At 41.9% G+C, this 23,407-nt stretch overlaps 1 pseudogene; it reads left to right on the top strand.

Moving 5' to 3' along the window:
• The first annotated feature begins 773 nt into the window (after positions 1-773).
• On the top strand, positions 774-22,541 carry LOC121783683 (annotated as a pseudogene).
• Positions 22,542-23,407: the final 866 nt, after the last annotated feature.

Genomic DNA, 23,407 nt, shown 5'->3' with positions numbered 1-23,407 from the left:
ATGTTAATTGTAACACCATTGTTAGCGGGTCTCAGCCAAAATTACTACTCCTACTATAACAAAATCTAATAGTACTCCCTATTACCCTATATATTGTGTGTCTAATAACATGGTCTCAGCCAATATTACTTTTCTATAGCAAAGTCTTATACACCATATTGTGTGTTGTGTGAATTTCTCAAAACAATCTAAAATTCTACTACTAGTAATCAACAAAATAATAATTCAAAATTTCAAACCATTACAGTACATGTGTATGTATATGGCATGGCTCAACTGTGTATTCGAATTCGTATTACAAGAATGAAGAATCCCACCCACCCCCAACCCTAACCCCCACTCCCTCTTTATTGCAACCCTTTTTTTCTCACCTTATGACCAGAAAACCATAAATCCGTCGGTTACAACGTTACCACACACACATATTAATGTGTAATACAGTGAGTATACAGTGTGTGTACATAGGCATATTACAATAGTATAGTTATTACTCCTATTATATTATTGGCTGCCTTTCCATCTCTCAATTCTTTTTTCTTCTCTTCTTTGGCTCCTTTACCCAAATCCTTTCTCTTAATTACTCCGCACCTTCCACTCCCACCCTCAAAGAATTCTCTTCATTTCCACCCCCACCCCACCCCACCCCACCCTACCCTCCTATGCATACATACATACATATACACATGCATGTGTTGTGTGGTTGTATGTATGTATATATCTTGTGTGGCGTTACTCTAGCTACACTTTCAAAAATGAAAACATGGCTTGTGCCTTGACAGATGCTGCAATTACTCACATTTGCCCAAAATCCACTCCCTAAACTTCATATCATTTTCCATATCAAATCCCAGATATTCTTCTCTTTTCCTTTCCGTTTCTCTCTCATCCCACATGACTACTTTCCCCATCATCTCGCCATAAATTTCTTGGTGGCTTTTTGCTTTTCTTGATTGTTGTTATTCTAGTTCTAGTAAAAGGGAAAATATTGTTTGTTGCTACAGTTGTATTACGAGAATAGTTGGTGCTCATCTTGAATATACAACTAGTATTTATTGTGTATATCTTTTGCTCAGGTGGGTGGATTTCCGGCCATGGAGTTCAGTAGCGGCGGGGGCTCCCACGACGCCTCCAAGAGGCGGAAGAAGCGCTACCATCGACACACCGCCAACCAAATTCAGAGTCTCGAATCGTGAGATTTTCCCTTTTTTTTCTTCTCTCTCAAACTCCATCTCCACCATGCACTTGCATCACCACGATAACAGAATCATCAAGAATCGATTTTTATGAAATTAGTTTTTGAGCTGTTCGAGAATACTAAGGAAAAAGACGACTTTTTTTCACTAAACATCAAGAAACCATATCTTTGAAATGGGTCTTTTAATGGTCGACTATTCTAATATGGAAAAAAGTATCAGTAAAAGATTTTCTTGAAATGGGTATTTTAGTTGTTCGAGTATCCTACACACCAAAAGGCGATTTTCTTGAACTTGGTATTTGAATGATTACTAGGAAAAGAGCATCAAGATATGATTTTTATAAAATGGGCAAAATTTTAACAATTAGAGTGTCAAACTACATTAACGGAGAAATCCATGGAAAGGAAAAGATTGCAAGAATAATTGAAAGGCTAGAATTATGGAAGCAAGAATTATGGAATCATGTAATTAATATTATGTCCTATAATAGATTGGTATAGTTTCCATAGATAGTGGCAAATCCCCCCTTTATAATGAGGGCTGTAATTCTTCATTCAGAACATACGAAACATACAAAACACTTTCTCTACTCCTACTCCTTTACATCCCAAATGCCTAGCAAGAGGAATTCCGCCTCTCTCGATTACCATCGTTAAGATGGTATCAGAGCAGGTTTGGTCTTGCTTAGGACTCAGAAAAGTATCATCATTGTCCCGAAAATACCTTTCCCGGCCTTTGTAAACCTGCAAAAACCAAGCAACAAACGATGTCAGAAACTGACCAGACCGAAACCGACTCAAACAACACCATAACCACCGTCAATAACAGCCCCATCAATCTGTCAGCCGCACAATTTGCGGAACTTATACAGATGATGGCAATCAACTCCAAACCACCAAATCGGCCATCCCCACAACTAGAATCGTTGGGGGACATCAACCTGAAAACCAAGCTAGACGGAGACAACTACCCGCTCTGGGTGAATCTGATGGAACGGGCAATCGGGGGGAAGGGTCTGACGTCTCACATCGCTGGAGTTTCCGACCCCCCACCGATTACCGATCCAATCTATCCGGTATGGCAGCAACGCGATCATTACTGTTTTAACTGGATCATAAACAATATCGAGGCCAACCTTGTGAATGAAGTCTCACAGTACAAGACGGCCAGAGATCTCTGGGAAGGACTGGCCACTACCTACGGAAGTGGCGCAGATCCGTTCCAAGTCTCGAACCTGCATCGACAAGCATACGGAATGAAGCAAGGAGGAATGACGTTAGAGGCGTTATGGCAAAAATTTCTGGATCTGTGGCTATCCATCGACAGCCGCGATCCAAATCCTTTTGACACCCCATCAAACATCGAAAGGTATAATCAAATCACCCAAGGGCACAGAGTCTACCAATTTTTGTGGGCACTCGACGATCGGTACGACACCATCAAAAGAGAAATCCTGAACACGGATCCACTCCCATCGGTAAGAACAGCCTACGGCATGATACGGCGAGAGGCAGTCAACGCCAACATCCGTTCATCCAAGACCGAAACCAAGGAGTCCGGAATTGGAATCGGTCTAAGTATAATCGACAGAAACCGGAATCACAACCAACCATCCAAATTTCAAGCAAATCGGAGGGACGAAGACAAGAGCAAGCTCGTCTGTACACATTGTGGGGGAAAGAAACACACAAAGGATACCTGTTTCTTGATACACGGGTATCCGGAGTGGTGGGAGGAGATGAAGAAGGCAAGAGCCAACCGGAGTTCGAATCGAGGAGGAATCGGAGGCCGGGCATCCGTGGCTGTTGGGGAAAGAGCTACCTACGTCGGAGATCAACCGGCGGGCAACATCTTCCCTCCGTCAGCCGCAAATGGAGAGGACAGACCCCGAGGAGGCAACGACGAACCACAGACCGTGGCGACTGCATCAGTGGTCAAGTCCTGGTCAGAAGGTACAAAACCGACCCCCAACGCCGGCGGCTACCGGACGACGGCAGAGACGCCCCCCGGTGGACGGGACGACGGCGCTAGGGTTTCCGAGAAGGGGAGGGGCGAGGCGGCTAGGTTTTTCGACAAGGGAAGGGGGGTTCTTCGATTAAATGCCCCAACCCTTCCAAAATCCAAATTTGACCCCTCCAATTTCCCTATATTACACACTCTACCCCACAACCATACCCAATCCCAAAAACCACCCCAGAACTCTCCTAAAACCCACAATGCCCCACGAATTTCACCCAAAACTCACAATGACCCCAAAATATCCAAAACCTTGCAGATTGCCCCCAAACTACCAAAACTGCCCGAAATTCAGCCAGTTATTCCGTGTAAAAATTCTTTTGAATCCCTGGCATGTTCTTCTACCTCACAGTCGCATACCAAAGACGCCCAATGGATATTTGATTGCGGGGCCACCGACACAATGTCATTTGATGCCTCAGATTTCCTATCCATTTCTAAATCCAAAAAAACCTATGTCCAAACCGCCAGTGGAGACCTAGCGCAAGTCCGGGGGGCGGGAACAATTAATATTTCTCCTACTCTAAGCATGTCTAACTGCCTTTATGTTCCGTCTTTATCACATAAGCTCTTATCCATTAGTCATGTGACTATGGAACTGAACTGCAAATTGCTGATGCAACCGGAATTTTGTATGTTGCAGGATATCAAGACGGGGACGATAGTTGGGCGTGGCACTGAACGAGGCGGACTGTACTATGTTGATGAGATAGCCCAACAGAGTACTGCGATGCTGACTCATGGACTGACAGACAGGCAGACTTGGCTTTGGCATCGTCGGTTAGGACACCCATCTATAGGATATATTCGTCTACTTTATCCTAAATTAGCTACTTCTATGAAATCTTTTCATTGTGAAACTTGCTTGTTGGCCAAAAGCCATAGACACTCGTTTAAGTTGAATAATACTAGAATGAAAAAACCTTTTGCGTTGATTCACTCTGATGTGTGGGGCCCTGCACCAGTTACTGGGGGTCAAGGATTTCGTTATTTCGTGTTATTCGTGGATGATTATTCTCGTATGACTTGGGTCTATTTTTTGAAAAACAAATCTGAAGTTTTTGAAAAATTCACAGATTTCTATACACTTATCCAAACCCAATACAATCAGAACGTCCAAATCCTTAGGTCAGATAATGGGGGAGAATTTGTGAATGAAAAAATGCGAGACTTTTTCCGAGAAAAGGGTTTAGTCCACCAAACTTCTTGTGCATACACTCCAGAACAAAATGGGGTGGCAGAACGGAAAAACAGATACATCCTTGAGGTTACCAGAGCCCTCTTAATCGAGTCCAAAATACCTAAAACTTTCTGGCCCGAAGCCATAGCCACCGCTGTCTATCTCATGAACCGCCTACCCACTGGAATCCTACAATTCAAAACTCCCTTAGACACGTTCTCCAAACATTTTGAATTACCATCTTCACTGTCTCTTGAACCTAGAGTTTTCGGCTGCTCAGTCTTTGTCCATATTCCGAAACATGAGCGTAATAAGTTTTCACCTTGTGCCCTCAAATGTGTTTTCTTGGGGTATGGAAAAAATCAAAAAGGTTATAGGTGCTATGATCCGGCCACAAGCCGTATCCACACGACTATGAATTGTGACTTTGTGGAAGGAGAATATTTCTATAGCTAATCTAGTAGTCAGGGGGAGATTGAACCGGATAATAGTCCTGCTAGTGACCTACTAAATTGGCTCCCTACACCTATACCTAACCAGGGGAGAAACCAGTCAGAGGGAGAGGACGCGCCTAAGTCAAGTCCTGTCACAGACGTCGGTCTAACAGAGGAAAGTAGTGGTACCGCCGGGCAGTCGAATCCCATTGAACAGGACGAGGAGTTAGGTGACATTGCTCAATAGTCAACCCCGTCTTTGAATCCAGAGGTAAACAATCCTGATCCGGATACTATGTTAGAAAGTACTAATGATGGCAGGGACGGTGGAGATGACAACCAAACCAGTGGTGGAGACGGAGACACAAGGCAATCATATGAATTACCGCCAGATGTACACGAGGAGTACCTCCACGGAGATACTCTCCGGACTGGAAAGGGAGAAAGGCAGATATGCAGTAGCAAACATTGCTCAAGGACAGCTTTCTGAAATGGCCCGTGCGTTTGAAGCTGCCCTATATGAAGAAGAGGAGATACCACAGTCATTCGAGGAGGCCTCAAAACACAAACATTGGAGAGAAGCCATGAAGAAAGAAATAGATGCTCTAATAAAAAATGAGACATGGGAGAAGTGTACACTGCCCACAGGGAAGAAGCCGGTCGGATGCCGATGGATATTCACTATAAAACGGCGTGCAGATGGTTCAATCGAGAGATATAAGGCGAGACTCGTGGCCAAGGGATACACACAGGTGTATGGAGTAGATTATGAGGAGACCTTCTCACCAGTTGCAAAACTAGACACTGTTCGAGCCTTACTTTCCGTGGCAGCATGCAAAGATTGGCCGCTACACCAATTTGATGTCACAAATGCGTTCCTACATGGTGAATTTGAGAAGGATAAAGAAGTATATATGGAGGTTCCCCCAGGATGTTCAGCAGAATTTGGAGCCGGACAAGTATGCCGTCTCAGGAAGACACTGTACGGATTAAAGCAATCTCCAAGAATCTGGTTTGGGAGGTTCTGCCAGGCAATGTTTAAACACGGGTTTAAACAAAGCCATTCGGATCACACACTATTCACAAAAAGGAGGGACGGCAAGATGACATGTCTGATCATCTATGTAGATGACATGATCATTACCGGAGACGACACTGAGGAAATCCAAAATTTAAGGGAAAACCTGTTCAAAGAGTTTGAGATGAAAGATCTAGGAGCACTGAAGTACTTTCTTGGAATTGAGGTATTGAGGTCCAGACACGGAATATTTCTAAGGCAGAAAAAGTATGTTTTGGATCTCCTCGCCGAAACTGGGCTGTTGGATTGCAAGCCTGCAGAGACTCCAATGATTCCCAACCATGGATTGAAGATCGAAGAGAGAGCTGATCTTGCGGACAGAGAAAGATACCAACGGCTAGTAGGGAGACTTATATATCTCTCACATACTAGACCAGACATCACGTATGCAGTCGGCATTATCAGCCAATTCATGCACCGACCACAGGTCAACCACATGGATGCTGCCTTGAGGATTGTGAGATACCTAAAAGGAACCATTGGCTATGGAGTGTTCCTAGCTAAGAGGAATGATCTGGAAATCGATGGATATACTGATGCTGACTGGGCAAGCAATCCAATCGATAGAAAATCCACAGGGGGTTACTTCACCTTTATAGGAGGAAACTTAGTCACTTGGAGAAGTAAGAAGCAAAAGGTGGTCGCTCTCTCGAGTGCAGAGGCGGAGTTTTGAGGAATTAAAAGTGGACTAATGGAAATCATGTGGCTAAGAAGGTTGTTGACAGATATTGGCTTTCCACCGACACGGAAGAGCAAATTGTTCTGTGACAACAAAGCAGCGATCAGTATCGCAGAAAATCCAGTACAACACGACCGAACCAAACATGTTGAAGTCGATCGTCACTTCATCAAGGAGAAGCTCGAAGGAGGAATCATAGAGTTCCCGTTTGTTCGATCAGAAGAACAATTTGCAGACATTCTAACTAAAGCAGTTCATCCGAAATTCTTCAAGGAAGTTCTGGACAAGTTGAGTATCGGAGATACCGTCGCTCAACTTGAGGGGGAGTGTCAAACTACATTAACGGAGAAATCCATGGAAAGGAAAAGATTGCAAGAATAATTGAAAGGCTAGAATTATGGAAGCAAGAATTATGGAATCATGTAATTAATATTATGTCCTATAATAGATTGGTATAGTTTCCATAGATAGTGGCAAATCCCCCCTTTATAATGAGGGCTGTAATTCTTCATTCAGAACATACGAAACATACAAAACACTTTCTCTACTCCTACTCCTTTACATCCCAAATGCCTAGCAAGAGGAATTCCGCCTCTCTCGATTACCATCGTTAAGATAGAGTACACTAAGGATGCAAGAAACGATTTTTCTTATATCGGCATTTTAATGTTATAACTTATGAATATAATAAGGTTTGTTTTGTTAGGATGTTCAAAGAGTATGCTCATCCAGATGAGAAGACAAGAAATCAGCTAAGCAGAGAATTCGGCCTTCATCCACGGCAGATCAAATTTTGGTTCCAAAATCGAAGAACCCAAATGATGGTTTCATTGATTTCCTCAAAAAAAAAAGACAATACAACAATCTCAAATTTTCGATGAAATGATATATATATATATATATATATATGTCTCTTTTCCTCCTCAGGCACAGCATGAAAGTGTTAAATGGTATAGACAACATATTTAGAGAAGAAAGCAATGCGAGAAGATAATTGTATTTGATTGAATGATGAAATGGTACTCAACACCCATATATTTATAGGGATGTTGGTGACCTTTGAGATCCTACAATAAATGTATATTCATGGAACTACACTATTATTGGAACATGCACATCTTCAATGCTTCTTGGAACTCCATTCTTGGAACTCTATTATTCTTTAATGTTTATTGATACTTCCCCTTTTCTCAACACTCCCCCTCAAATTGAGTGGTGGGATCTCCAAAACTCAATTTGGAAAGCACATCTTCAAAACTCCTTGAGTTGACTGCTTTAGTTAGGATGTCGGCAAGTTGATCCTCAGAGCGAACAAAAAGGGGTTCGACAATCCCATTCTCAATGTTTTCTTTGATGAAGTGTCTGTCAACCTCCACATGCTTCGTTCGATCATGTTGTACTGGATTTTGTGAGATGATTATAGCGGCTTTGTTATCACAATACAACTGGCACTTGCTTGGAGAGAGATTAATCTCTTTCATCAATCTCCTTAACCATAAAATCTCAGTCAACCCACTTTTAATCCCACGAAATTCTGCTTCAGCACTCAAAAGAGCCACCACCTTCTGCTTCTTGCTTCTCCATGTTATCAAATTACCTCCAACAAAGGTAAAGTAGCCTGCTGTAGACTTCCTATCGTTTGGGTTCCCTGCCCAGTCAGCATCTGTATAACCATGAATCTCAAGATGCCCATTTTTGGCGAACAACACTCCATGCCCTGGAGTTCCCTTCAAATACCGACAAATCCTAAGTGCTGCCTCCATGTGATCTGTCTGCGGCTTATGCATGAACTGACTTACGACCCCAACTGCATAGGCAATATCTGGCCTAGTGTGCGAGAGATATATGAGTTTTCCGACCAGTCGCTGATATCGACTACGGTCAGCCAACTTGGCTCCTTCTCTGATTTGTAATCCGTGATTAACTGCCAGAGGAGTGTCTGTTGGTTTACATTCCAGTAGGCCAGTCTCTGCTAGGATGTCCAAGATATACTTCCTTTGTCGCAGAAAAATTCCTTTGGTTGACCTTAGCACTTCAATCCCAAGAAAAATTCCTTTGGTTGACCTTAGCACTTCAATTCCTGAAAAAGATTTTTCTTTAATTCCTCAATCTCTTCTAGGTCGTCACCTGTAATAATCATGTCATCAACATATATGATTAAACATGTGATCTTATCACCCTGCTTCTTAAAAAATAGCGTATGGTCTGAATTGCTCTGTGTATATCCATAGCTAATCATTGCCCCAGCAAACTTCCCAAATCATAATCTTGGAGATTGCTTCAATCCATACAAGGTCTTCCTCAATCGGCACCCTTCACCTGCTTTAAAATCTGTTGCAAAACCTGGGGGTGCATCCATGTAAACTTCTTCTTCCTTCTTCAACTCTCCATGTAGGAAGGCATTCGTCACATCAAACTGGTGTAATGGCCAGTCCCTATTAGCAGCAACGGATAACAACACCCGAATAGTGTTCATCTTAGCTACTGGAGAGAAGGTCTCAGAATAGTCAACTCCATATGTCTGAGTATAGCTTTTTGCGACAAGTCGTGCCTTGTACCTTTCTATCGAGCCATCAGGTCTTCTTTTGATAGTGAAGACCCATCGACAACCCACTGGTCGCTTCCCTTCTGGTAGAGCACATTTCTCCCATGTGTGGTTTCGAATCAGTGCATCAATCTCTTTCTTCATTGCTTCCCTCCAATGCTTGTATTTCATAGCTTCTTCCCATGTCTGTGGTATTTCTTCTTCCTCATATAGTGCATTCTCGAAAGCCCGAGCCATCTCTGATAAATGGCCTTTGGCTAGGTTCACAACAGAGTACCGCTTTTTCCTGTCAATCCTCTCTGGTGTATACCTTTTGGGTGGAACTCCTCTGTTTGACCTTGGTGGAAGTATGTACCTCCCAGTGTCAGGGTCAACTCCTTCGACCTCGACTTCCTCAATTTCCCTTTCTTCGGTCTCAATTGAATTTTCTTCTGCACTTACAGTGTTAGCCAAACAATTATATGTATCCACAGGATTACTTACATTGGATAACCTTAACGGAGAAATATTTGAGGCGATGCCACCTTCTACGATGCACTCTACCACATCAGAGACTTGCTCAGCGGAATTGCTTACTGTTTTCTCTGATAGATCCGCATCAGGATTACTTGGCGTTGGCAGTGGCATTGAGATCCAACTTAGCGGGTCCGTATCATTGTTATCCCTAACATTACTCTCCCCCTGACCGCTAAGATGGGTAAAGAAGTACTCAGTTTCAAGAAAGTTGCAGTTCATTGTAACAAACATCCGGTTGGACTTTGGATCGAAACACCTATACCCCTTTTGATTTACCCCATATCCTACAAAAACGCATTTGATAGCGCATGGGGATAGTTTAGTTCTTTCATGTTTAGGAATGTGGACAAAAACAGAGCATCCGAAGACGCGAGGTTCAAGAGTCAAGGGCGGAGGAATTTTTGTGAAGGTGGACAAGACTTGTAGAGGAGTTTTGTGTTTGAGAATACTTGTGGGCAATCGGTTTAAGAGATAGGTTGAGGTGGCAATGGCTTCTGGCCAGAAGTGTTTCGGGGCTTTTGACTTTATAAGCATAGAACGAGTCATTTCGAGGAGAGATCGATTTTTTCTTTCTGCCACACCGTTTTGTTCGGGAGTATGAGCACATGTGGTTTGGTGTATAAGGCCTTTGTTTTGGAAGAATTGTTTCATGGTAGAATTAACGAACTCCCCCCCATTATCTGACCGAATGACCTGGATGGTTTTGTGAAACTGAGTTTGGATAAGGTTATAGAAATGGGTAAAGTGTGACAAAACTTCAGATTTTTGTTTCATGAAATATATCCAGGTCATGCGAGTGCAATCATCCACAAAAACTAAGAAATATCGAAAACCTTGCCCCCCAATAACTGGTGCGGGCCCCCAAACATCAGAGTGTACTAAGGCAAACGGGGTTTCAACACGAGTATTACTTAATGGGTAAGAGTTCCGATGACTTTTGGATAAAAGACAAGTTTCACAGTACATGTCATGCTTAGGAATAATACTAGGAAATAACAATTTTAAGTAACCGATAGATGGATGACCCAAGCGCCGATGCCAAAGCCAAGCTTTCCGGTCAGCTGATCCGTGAGTTAACATGGCAGTCCCTTTTTGAGCTATCTCATCCACATAGTAAAGCCCATCACGTTCAGTGCCACGCCCAATTATCTCCCCGGTTCGGATATCCTGCAACAGACAAAATTGTGGCTGCATTAGTAACGTACAATTCAATTCCTTTGTGACATGACTAATGGATAATAACTTATGAGACATCGAAGGAATATATAGACAATTTGATAACTGCAAAGTTGGGGAAATGTTAACGGTTCCAGCCCCCTCAACCACTGTAAATTCCCCATTGGCAGTTTGGATATGAGATTTTAGAGGTTTCTGAAGGTTGGTAAGGTCTGAGGCATCATATGTTATGGTATCGGTTGCCCCACAGTCAAAAATCCATTTATCATTTTTCTCATGGCTATTAGATACTGCACACACAACTCCAAGCTTCTCGAGAGGCTGAAATCGATTTTGGCAAGTAGTTTGGGAAATTATGGAATTTTCAGAAGATTTGGGGGCTAATTGTGACTGAGAATTTTGGTGGGGTAAAACCTGCAATTTCCCAAAGATTTGGGGGCTTCCAATAAAAGAGCCCCCTAATCCTAATCTACCTGAATCGGGCGCCGCCTCTTCCCTCATCAATTCTTCACTCCAATCACGAATAACACTCCCACTTCCGCCGGTGACGAAGTTTGCTGCCCCGGTTGTGTTCACCGGCTGAGCAGCTTCATTTCCGGTCCTTCCTCCTGGCTGGACAGCACCGGCGGTTTGCGCGACCCCCTGCACGGCGTTGCCACCGTCGCCTCCAACTGCTGCGGCGGCGTGCCCGCCACGGTTCCAGGGTGTTTGCGGTTGCTGCGGCTTGCCGTGCTTCTCTTCCCACCAATCTGGATACCCAATTAGTTCAAAGCATGAATCTTTTGTGTGCCTTTTCCGTTTGCAGTAGGAACACACCAATTTTGACTTGTCTTCTTCATCACTTTGCCGATTTCTGCCATTGCCGCCGCCGCGACCACCACCGTGGCTGTCGCGACCACCACCGTTGCTGCCGCGACCGCCACCCCGAGAGCTGCCGGTAGGGTTCTACCACCCTCGGATGGCGAGGCCGGTTCCGATTCCATCCGTGGCAGCTGCTCCGCCGGTGTTTGCCTGTTGTAACACTCGGAGTCGTGTCTCCTCCTGCTGAATCAGGTTGTACGCATAGTCGACGGAGGGAAGCGGGTCCATTTTCAGTATCTCCCTCTTGGTTGTTTCATATTTGCTATCAATTGCATATAGAAACAGACATACTCTCTGATCTTGTATGAATTTGTTATGAATCTCCATATCCTCTGGACATTTCATTGGGTTCGTCTGTTTTTGATCAATTGAAATCCAGATCTCTCCCAACCGGCTCCATATTTCTTCTAATGAACTGATTCCTTGTCTTAGTGTGGTTGCTTTGAACTGAAGGTCATACACCTGGATTTTATCTCTTCCACTCCCATATGTGACGGCCAACGCATCCCAGATATGCTTCGCCTTCGGATGTTGTGAAACTCGACTAACCAGTCGAGGCTCGATGTTTTGTATTAACCAAGTGATCACGGCTTGTTGCCACTGTGTGAAGGCTGGATCGGTTCGAGGTGGGGAAGGAGGCACTCCGGTGACGTGAGAGACCATTCCCCGACCACTTATTGCCGTCTTTATCAATACGGACCAAAGGGCGTAATTTTCTCCATTTAACTTGTTCCCACCAATGTGGAGGGGCTGCGTGTCGATTCTGAATGGCACGACAGCTGTTTCTGGTGGATTTGATTGGTTCATCGCAAAACTATTGCGCATAAAATTGGCAAACTGCCGGGCAAATTCATCTGTCATGGATGAATCTGAGGTTTCAGTTACTATATAGTTGTCATTTGACATTTTGGCTTATGGTTACAGGTACAACGGAAAAAAGGAAAAACAAAAAAAAACGAGAAGGGGCCGAGAAAGGTATCAAGGACGATGATGATACCTTATCTGAGTCCAAACCCGCTTTGATACCATGTTAAATGGTATAGACAACATATTTAGAGAAGAAAGCAATGGGAGAAGATAATTGTATTTGATTGAATGATGAAATGGTACTCAACACCCATATATTTATAGGGATGTTGGTGACCTTTGAGATCCTACAATAAATGTATATTCATGGAACTACACTATTATTGGAACATGCACATCTTCAATGCTTCTTGGAACTCCATTCTTGGAACTCTATTATTCTTTAATGCTCCCCTTTTCTCAACAGAAAGATCAGACAATTGCACATTAAGGGCAGACAACGACAGAATCCGGTGTGAAAACATTGCTATGAGAGAGGCCCTGAGAAACATCATCTGCCCCTCCTGCGGCGGCCCTCCGGTCACTGAGGATTCCTACTTCGACTAGCAAAAACTGAAAGGATATGGGCTAGATTAGATTAATATGGATTAAATAATTATAGTTGGGCTACAATTATAATTAGTCCATAGGCCCAACAATCATGAAACCCTAATGACTCTTTGTCTATATAATGGTTATTTATTCTCCATTGTGTGAGATGAAAAATAGCGTAACATTAGAGAGAAAATACGTAAAGCTCTGTAGAGAGAATTCCTAGCTTTCTTCTACGGAGCAATTGTACCGGGATAGTTCCTGCATCGGATTGGATTGCACGTGGACCTCGATAGTAGTGGATTCAACTTGCAGGATTCAATCGAAGAAGAACAACACAACAAGTAAGATTTAGTTCCGTTGTGTATTACGTGCTCAACTTGCAATATGATTATGAATCTAGATCTGTTATTCTTGTCTGCAATTTCCGCTGCGCTCATTAGATGAATACAAGAATTCCCAACAGTGGTATCAGAGCCCGGGGCTCGATTCATAATTTGTTTTGTAATTTAATTATATGTGGCGATTTTGGAAATCAAAATTTTATAGTTTAACAGTTTCGCCCAAAACTGAAATTAGATTTTAAAGATTGGAAATTAGATTTCAATCTTTCACTTTTGAGCTGCGCCTTTTGCCCCTTTTGCTATTGATGAGAGTGTATAGAATAGAAACCATTGGTGGGAGGTATGATGTGTACTATATATAGTAGTTTATCGTATTTCCGGCATCTATTTTCAAAGGGTTTCAAGTTTATGAAAATCGACTACCTGCATCCATAAACAAAAATCTGCGACACTGCTCTGTCCCGGCGGATAACAACAAACAGAGATCATAATTCTGGAGATCCGCTGTGGAGCAGTGGGTACTTGAAGGACAACTGGACCGACACGGACAAGCCGTCGACGAAATTCGGGAGCAATATAAAGAATTTAAGGGAGCAGCCGGCGGCGGTGGGGAGGAAGTATTTCTACCGGGTTGAAAACACAGTGACCGGGCAGATAACCCGATCCTGTGCGTGAAGGCGGTTACGGATCGGATCCCGAAAAGGCATGGGGTTGGGCGGTGATTGGATTTGTTTTTTAGGATTAATTAATTGTTTAATTAATTCAATCTTAAAGGTTAATCATTGTGATTAATATTAAATATATTATTAATATTAATTTAGAATTAATATTAAATATGTGATTATGTTAATTTAGAATTAATACATAAATTTTAAGTCCACATTTAATTAGAGAATAAAATTTGATTTTATTCATTGAGCATTATTTGATATCCTATGTGATAAGCATGCTATCTGATTTATGCTTATTTTATTTAACTATAGTAGTTAGAGACCGTGTTATATTATGTCTGGGTAGGCGGCGCCCAGTATGTGTAGTCCGTGTTATACTATGTCTGGGTAGGCGGCGCCCAGTAATTGTAGTCCGTGTTATACTATGTCTGGGTAGGCGGCGCCCAATAATTGTTTGAAATTTAATATTGGATATTATATTCACAGAACTAGTATCACACTTTTCCCCACAAAATATAAGTCTTGTTTTGAAACAAACGCATCGTCCATCATAATTGTTTGATGTAGGGATGTCAATCGGGCCAGCCCACCGGGTTTCGGGCCAACCCTATTCGGGTTGCGGGTCAATCGGGTGCGGGCTAATCGGGTTGTTTTTTTTTCAGGTTATAAAAGTTCAGCCCTAACCCTAAAAGCTCGGGTTTCGGGCTAGCCCATCGGGTTAATCGGGTTGCTACCGATAAAATTAACATGCGATCAATCCAATAAATAATGGTAAAAATTAGTTATATTTATAAAATGTAAAATATTTAATTATAATAAATTTGAGATATATGCGTAAACTCAAATATTAACATGATCAAATACTAATATTTGAGATTTATGCAACATAAAACATAAACATCAAGAAATTTTAAAGCATGTTTAGAAATTTAAATATATTTTTTAGTGAATTTGAAGTTTCTAATTCATTTATCTATTATTATATTAATAAAAACTTTATATATAATTTATATATTTAATATATAAAATGGAAAGTTATTTTTTCAGTAATCTGTATTATAAAATAATCAATGAAGTGTTGAATCAGAGTCAAACAAATAGAACAATATAAATTTTATCGGGTTTCCGGGCCAGCCCATCGGGTTTTCGGGTCTGGCCCTAACGGGTTGCGGGTTAATCGGGTGCGGGCTAATCGGGCTGTAATTTTATCGGGCTGGAAATTTTCAGCCCTAACCCTATAAATTTGGCGGGCTATTCGGGTCAGCCCACGGGTTGCGGGCTAAATTGACATCCCTAGTTTGATGTTCCTAGCCTTTTCGACCACGAGTTTTACGCCAAAGTGTTTACTCTAAATCTACAAGACCTAGGCTCATTCATAGATGCATGGTTGGCATCGTGTGATGGGGTTGACTTGCTTAAATTGTTTAGTGACGCCAAAGCGACCTAAATAGTTTATGGATGCATATTAATTGGATTAATAAACCAAGAATTGCAAAATAGTTGTTGCAATTGGCTTGGAGGCCTACCTTGTGATATTATTGTAGTGATCAGCCAAAGCAGGGACCACTAAAATTTATATTTGATATAAATTCGTATTTTATGTTTGGGGGACATAATATATGTTAAAATTAGTGGGAGCTAATCAATACAATAAACCCTTGTTTGATTAGTGATGCGAATGTGATTTTTGTATGCTTTTCTAATTTGCTTTTCGTTTTATTTTCTGTTCAGATAATATGTCAAACTTATCTTATGAGTGTATAATGGAAACAAACAAATTGACTAGGTCAAATTTCACGGAGTGGCAGAGAGACTGCCCAAAACTCAAGGCACAAGGTGCAATGAGTGGGAGTTCAGCTATGTTTGTCATTGAGATAAATATGTCTATGAATAACTCACAATCCTGGGTATTGGATACCGCTTGTGGTTCACACATTTGTAAAATGTGCAAGGTTTAATTGACAGCAGGAAAGTGAGACCTGGGGAAGTAGACCTACGTGTTGGAAATGGAGCAAGGGTTGCTGCCGAACGCGTAGGAACTTATAGATTAGATCTTCCCTCAGGACATAGACTAGATTTACATAATTGTTATTTTGTTCCAGTTATTTCAAAGAATATTATTTCCGTTCCGATGTTAGACATCGAAGGTTTTTCCTTCCATTTTGCAAACAGCAGATGCTCGTTTTCTAATAATGGATTGTTTTATGGAAATGCCTCTTTAGAGAATGGATTGTATATGCTTGAATGCAAACGGGACATTCTCAATGTGCAAAATAAAAGACTTAAGCTAAGTAATACGAATAATGCAACTTATCTTTGGCATTGCAGACTTGGTCATATTAATGAGAAAAGAATAGCAAGATTGAGAAAGCTAGACTATCTCACTTCATTTGATTTTGAATCATATGGTGCTTGTGAATTCTGTCTCAAAGGAAAGATGACTAATAAGCCACTTTCTGGGAAGGGGGTGCGTGCTAATGATGTGCTAGAGTTGATCCACACAGATGTGTGTGGACCGTTTCCAACTCAAGCAAAAGGTGGTTATTCGTACTTCATTACTTTCACTGATGATTTGACAAGGTATGGATATGTTTATCTTATGAAACACAAATCTGAGGCCTTTGGGAAATTTAAAGAGTTTAAGTGTGAAGTTGAGAAACAACTTGGGAAAAGTATCAAGACTCTCCGATCAGATCGAGGAGGGGAATACTTGAGCCGGGAATTTCTTGATTACTTGAAATCACATGGAATTCAGTCAGACTGGACACCTCCTGGTACACCACAAATGAATGGAGTATCTGAAAGGAGAAACCGAACATTATTAGATATGGTTCGATCCATGATGAGTTTAGCTAGTCTTCCTTTATTCCTATGGGGTCATGCCTTACTAACGGCTATTTACATTCTAAATAGGGTTCCTTCTAAATCAGTCGAGAAAACACCATATGAGTTATGGTGTGGCAAGAAAGCAAGTCTTAACCATATCCGGACCTGGGGTTGTCCAGCTTTTGTTAAGAAAATGATGACTAATAAATTGGAAACTAAAAGTGAGAAATGTTATTTTGTGGGATATCCTTAAGAAACTAAAGGGTACGATTTCTACTGTCCTGAAAATCACAAGGTGATAACATCAAGGAATGTGACGTTCCTTGAAGACAATTATGTCTGCAAGGAACAAGGTCAAAATACAGTAGATCTTGAAGAAATTCAAGAACCACAAGTTAACAATGAGGATGAGGTATTATCCATTGGATTGGACAATAACTCAGTGGGAGTTTTTGATGATCTATTGGGATGGGAAATTACTCTTAGAGAGGACCTTGGAGAGACTCTCGAAGGACCACCTCAAGACAATGAGATGCATCAAAGACAAGATGATACAATAGTTGCATCACCTCTACCTCAAGAAGATCATAGTGATATTCCTGAACCTTCTCACATACAGAATGAACAGCCTGAACCATAGCAAAACCAACTCAATAGGCCTAGGAGGATTCGTCGCGCACCTGAGAGACTGAATCTAATGGTTGAGAACCAAGATGATGAAGTTGATTTAGATGACGATGAGCCTAAAACCTATACCGAGGCGGTGTCGGACACCGATCGAGAGAAGTGGCTTGAAGCCTTGATATCAGAAATGGACTCGATGTACTTCAACTTAGTTTGGGAACTAGTTGACTTGCCAGATGGGGTTTACCCCATAGGCTGCAAATGGATCTTCAAAAAGAAGAGAGATGTAGATGGCAAAGTACAAACCTACAAGGCTAGGTTAGTGGCAAAAGGTTATAGTCAGCGCGAAGGCATTGACTATGATGAAACCTTTTCGCCCGTTGCTAAGATCAAGTCCATTCGGATACTACTTGCAATTGCTGGATACTACAACTTCGACATTTGGCAAATGGATGTCAAAACCGCATTTCTCAATGGAGAATTAGAAGGTGATGTCTATATGACACAGCCTGAAGGTTTTGTATCGAAAGAAAGGCCGAATGCAGTGTGCAAGCTAAAGAAGTCCATCTATGGACTTAAGCAAGCTTCGAGGAGTTGGAATATTTGTTTTGACAGAACAATCAAATCGTTTGGTTTTGTCATAAGCAAAGAGGACCCATGTGTTTATAGTAAACGCGAGAATGGAAACGTTGTCTTCCTCATCATATATGTTGATGACATCTTGATTATGGGAAGCGATCGTTCCATGATGCAATCCGTGAAAGAATGGTTGTCTAGTTCCTTTATGATGAAGGATCTGGGTGATGCTTCCTACATCCTTGGAATCAAGATCTATCGAGATAGACCGAATAGGATGTTAGGATTATCACAATCCACTTACATAGATAAGTTGCTAAGGCGCTTCTCAATGGAGAATTCTAAGAAAGGTTTTCTTCCTATGGGACATGGCATTGTATTGTCAAAGAAGGATTGTCCTTCTAATGACAAAGAAAGAGACAACATGAAAAGGATCCCGTATGCTTCGGCTATAGGATCTATTATGTATGCCATGATTTCTACTAGGCCAGATGTGGCCTATGCGCTTAGCATGACAGGCAGATTTCAGCAAAATCCCGGTGAGGAACATTTGAAAACTGTTAAGACTATTCTTAAGTACCTTAGGAGGACTAAAGAATATTTCTTAGTCTATGGTGGACAACCAGAGTTATCAGTTACTGGGTACACTGATGCTAGTTTCCAAACAGACCATGACGACTATAAGCCTCAGTCTGGATATGTTTTTGTCCTCAATGGTGGAGCAGTGAGTTGGAATAGTTCCAAACAAGGTACAACTGCCGATTCCACCACCGAAGCCGAGTATATTGCTGCATCTGAAGCTGCCAAAGAAGCTGTTGCTTTGTTAGAGTTCGTTAAAGAACTGGGTGTCGTTCCGAGTGCCAATAGCGCAATACCTTTGTATTGTGACAACACTGGTGCTGTTGCGCAAGCAAAAGAACCCAGAGCTACGAACAGGAACAAGCATGTTCCCAGAAGATATCATCTGATCAGAGAAATAATTGAAAGAGGCGACATAAAATTAGAAAGAGTACCCACTGATGATAACTTGGCTGATCCTTTCACCAAACCGTTATGTATAGCAAAACACAACAAGCACTTTGAGAGCTTAGGTGTTAAGCATCTTGGTAGATGGCTTTGAATCAGTGGGAGTTAAAATTTTATATGTCTTAGAAACATTTTGTGTTGAGACAATATTACTTGATCACATTATATGAAAATTTCATTTTCTATGGGTTTTGTGCACTTATTGGAATAATTATTTTAAATGTTTGATTTTATTCTAAATATTTGTTCCCTTGAATTATGACTGTCGTTGATGGTGTGAGACATTAATGATATAGTATAATTCTAAAATAGCCCTAACCAATGATCGTCAAGAATGGGATATTGATGATATGTTATAGGTTAGCATGGGGTTTGCATCACATTCTTTGATAATGTAGTTGTTCTCACAACTATGAGATATTAGATACTCGTGATGGACACATGGTATACTTTGGAGAGTATTGGTATACCCTACTATTAAACTGTTTTGTTGAGTGTCTACAGTGTATTAGTACATGAAGTATGTAATAGTCCTTGGATCTGAGGTCATTACACATTTTGTTTGTTGAGTGGTGTGCTTTGACCTTGTACAACGCTTTGCCTCCCCTCGGAGGATTAAGACACGGACTTGTGTTGGGTACATCATAAGATAAATGGAAATGGTAGTTGAGCACCCATATATTTATAGGGATGTTGGTGACCTTTGAGATCCTACAATAAATGTATATTCATGGAACTACACTATTATTGGAACATGCACATCTTCAATGCTTCTTGGAACTCCATTCTTGGAACTCTATTATTCTTTAATGCTCCCCTTTTCTCAACAGAAAGATCAGACAATTGCACATTAAGGGCAGACAACGACAGAATCCGGTGTGAAAACATTGCTATGAGAGAGGCCCTGAGAAACATCATCTGCCCCTCCTGCGGCGGCCCTCCGGTCACTGAGGATTCCTACTTCGACTAGCAAAAACTCCGCATGGAAAACGCCCAGTTAAAAGAAGAGGTCTCTTCGTTTCCCAGTCCCACTATTGTTTGTATTCTTATCATTAAAAAACTAATCTTTTTCTTCTTCAACTTGTCGCAGCTGGATAGAGTTTCTAGCATTGCGGCTAAGTACATAGGCCGCCCTATTTCCCAGCTGCCGCCTTTGCAGCCAGTTCATGTCTCTTCATTGGATTTGTCAATGGCTAGTTTTGGTGGGCCTTGCCCTTCTCTCATTCTTGGTCTTGATCTTGATCTCCTCCCTGGGAGCTCGTTGAGCATCTCTGATGTGGACAAGTCCCACATGGCTCAGGTGGCTGCCGCAGCCATGAATGAGTTCATCAGTCTGATGCCGGGCAATGAGATGCTGTGGATCAAGTCTGCAACGGACGGCAGAGAGCACCTCAATCTCAAGAGCTATGAGAGGGCGTTTCCGAGGCCTAATAGTCACTTGATGAACCCTAATGTTAGGACAGAAGCTTCGAGAAGCTCAGGAGTTGTTAGCATGGATGACTTGGCTTTGGTTGATATGTTTGTTAATTCTGTAAGTTGGGTTTTCTGCTTTTCTTTTTTCTGTGTATATATATATTACTACTATTGATTTGTGTTACTATATATGTTTGTATTGAAGAGTAAATGGATGGAGTTGTTTCCTGCAATTGTGTCAAGGGTGAGGACTATTGAGGTGATATCATCTGGAATGCTAGGGAGCCACAGTGATTCATTACAACTGGTAATTAATGGTGGAGTATTTGATTATATGTTAAGTTTATACTAGTAGTAATTAACTGTATTTATTGTGGCAGATGTATGGAGAGGTGCAGGTGCTCTCACCATTAGTCCCAACAAGGAAACTCTACTTCCTTCGGTTTGTTCAGCAGATTGAAGCTGGATCATGGGCTGTTGTCGATGTCTCTTATGATATCCCCAATCAAGAAACCCAATTTGTGTGTAGGGCGCACAAGCTCCCTTCGGGATGCTTGATACAGAAAATGCCTGATGGCTACTCCAAGGTAGTATTCTGAATTTTCATCTGTGTGTGTATGTAGAATGATGATAAAGCGTTGGTTGTTAGGTGACGTGGATCGAGCACTGGGAAGTGGAGGATAAATCTCCAGTCCACAGGCTATACAGAGACCTTATCTGCAGTGGATTAGCCTTTGGGGCTGAGAGGTGGATATCAAATCTTCAGAGGATGTGTGAGAGAATTGCTTGCTTGATAATGGCTGCAAATACTAACCCTGAGCTTGGAGGTTTTTTCACACTAATATGGAGTACTACTCATAGGCATGGGAGTTGTGTAAGTGCATAATTGTTGTTTGTGTTTTTGCAGTCATTCCATCAGCATTAGGAACAAGAAGCATGATGAAGCTTGCGCAGAGAATGGTGAACAACTTGTGTGCGAGCATCAATCCCTCGAGTGGCCAGCATTTGACAACCCTAATTGGGTCCAATGAGCTTGAGGTCAGGGTCACGCTGCACAACAGCATGGACCCTGGTCAGGCGAACCGCAAGGTGCTCAGTGCCGCAGCCACTATATGGCTCCCCGTCTCCCCTCACAACGTCTTCAACTTCTTCAGGGACGAGCGGACCCTTTCTCAGGTAATCTTTTAGTTTAAGTTACTGAAAAAGGAAAAGTTAGTAGTAATTCCTTGCTAACATTTCTATAGTCCTCTTCTTTAAGTTATTTGCATTAATCATCCCTTTATTTATTGTGTAGTGGGATGTGCTCTCAAATCAAAATCCAGTTCAAGAAGTTGCTCACATTGCCAATGGCTCTCACCCAGGGAGCTGCATCTCTCTGCTCAGGGTAACTATTGTCCTTACATTAATTTCCAATTAGTAGTATTATTAACTACATGCATATTTTAGTTTGGGGGTTTTTATTATATTTTCATTATTTAGTTTTTGATTTGACTACTCCATATAATTAATTAATATTATGAACCAAAACAGGCCTTAAACACAAGCCAAAACAATATGATGATACTCCAAGAGAGCTGTCTAGACTCATCTGGCTCATTAGTGGTCTACTGCCCTGTGGATCTTCCATCGATTAACATCGCGATGAGTGGCGAGGACACCTCATTCATTCCCCTGCTGCCCTCGGGGTTCACGATCTCCCCGGACCCCGGTGCCAGGTCATCATCCGGGTCCCTTGTGACAGTGGTCTTCCAAATCCTAGTCGGCAACACACCTACAGCGAGGATCAGCCCGGAGACCGTCAACACGGTCAACAACCTCATAAGCAACACCGTCCATCATATCAAAGCGGCTATCAATTGCTCCTCATCGTAAATCGTAAGGTCCTGACTATGGAATGGAACCATTTTGAATGCTCCTTACTTCTTTTTGATACATACACTTTTTTCTCAACTTAATTTTTGTTGGTAGTACTTGAAAAAACATAGTGGGAGTCAAGAACGCACCGTTACAGTGCATTTCTTCAAATCTGTATGGTTCGGGTATTGACTTCTATTCATCATTTTCTTGGATTAAAGAAAAGGTTTTGTGTAGTAATTTACTGATTTAATTTAGTAGCGATTGTTGAAATAGAGATGTGTTACATGTGTGTATGGATGGATTCTCATTTAATGAACAATAATAATGAATATGAATAAAAATATACAAGTATTGATAGGTAGTTAGATTAGATGGGACACGTTGATACTTACGGCTTGTTTGATAAGGCTGTAAGGGCATGAATAACCCCGTCCCCATTTCCGGCCCCAAGTCCCCTCCACGTCATCATTCCTCTACAATTGCGGCCCAGGCCCCAACTCCTTTAACCCTGCAGGCCGCAACTCCGGCCGCAACTAATAAATGACATTATTCACAACTCCAACATATTTAACTCGTAAATGCAATTCGTTCAATAATTGAAACCGGGAAAATGCATTGTTCATTAAAAAATTAACATTACATTACTAGACGCAGCAAATTTAAAATACTACAAACCCGGGCCACGACTACTACTTCTTCATTTGGGCGCGAAGGTAGGCGATCATCTCACGGTGCAACTCGAGCTCGTCGTCCTACATCTTCGACGTATCCCTCGCTGTCAACTCCGTCAGCTGGCTCATCCGCCATGTAATATTCATCTCCGACAAAGTGTCGGACATCTTATCCAGAGACGGATTGATTGGCGGTGGCACCATGGCGGAGTTGCTCGCAGTTGCCTTCCCCTTTGCTTTCCTCTTTGCAGTCTTTGTTCCCATCGGGCGGCTCTGAATGCTAGGAGAGGAGCCGAAGACGTCGTCGTCCGTCACGTTGA

This window comes from Salvia splendens, chromosome 21, assembly GCF_004379255.2.
Source record: "Salvia splendens isolate huo1 chromosome 21, SspV2, whole genome shotgun sequence".
Classification (NCBI taxonomy): Eukaryota; Viridiplantae; Streptophyta; class Magnoliopsida; order Lamiales; family Lamiaceae; genus Salvia; species Salvia splendens.
The sequence above is the reverse complement of the archived record's forward strand: the minus strand, read 5'-3'. Positions and strand labels throughout refer to the sequence as shown.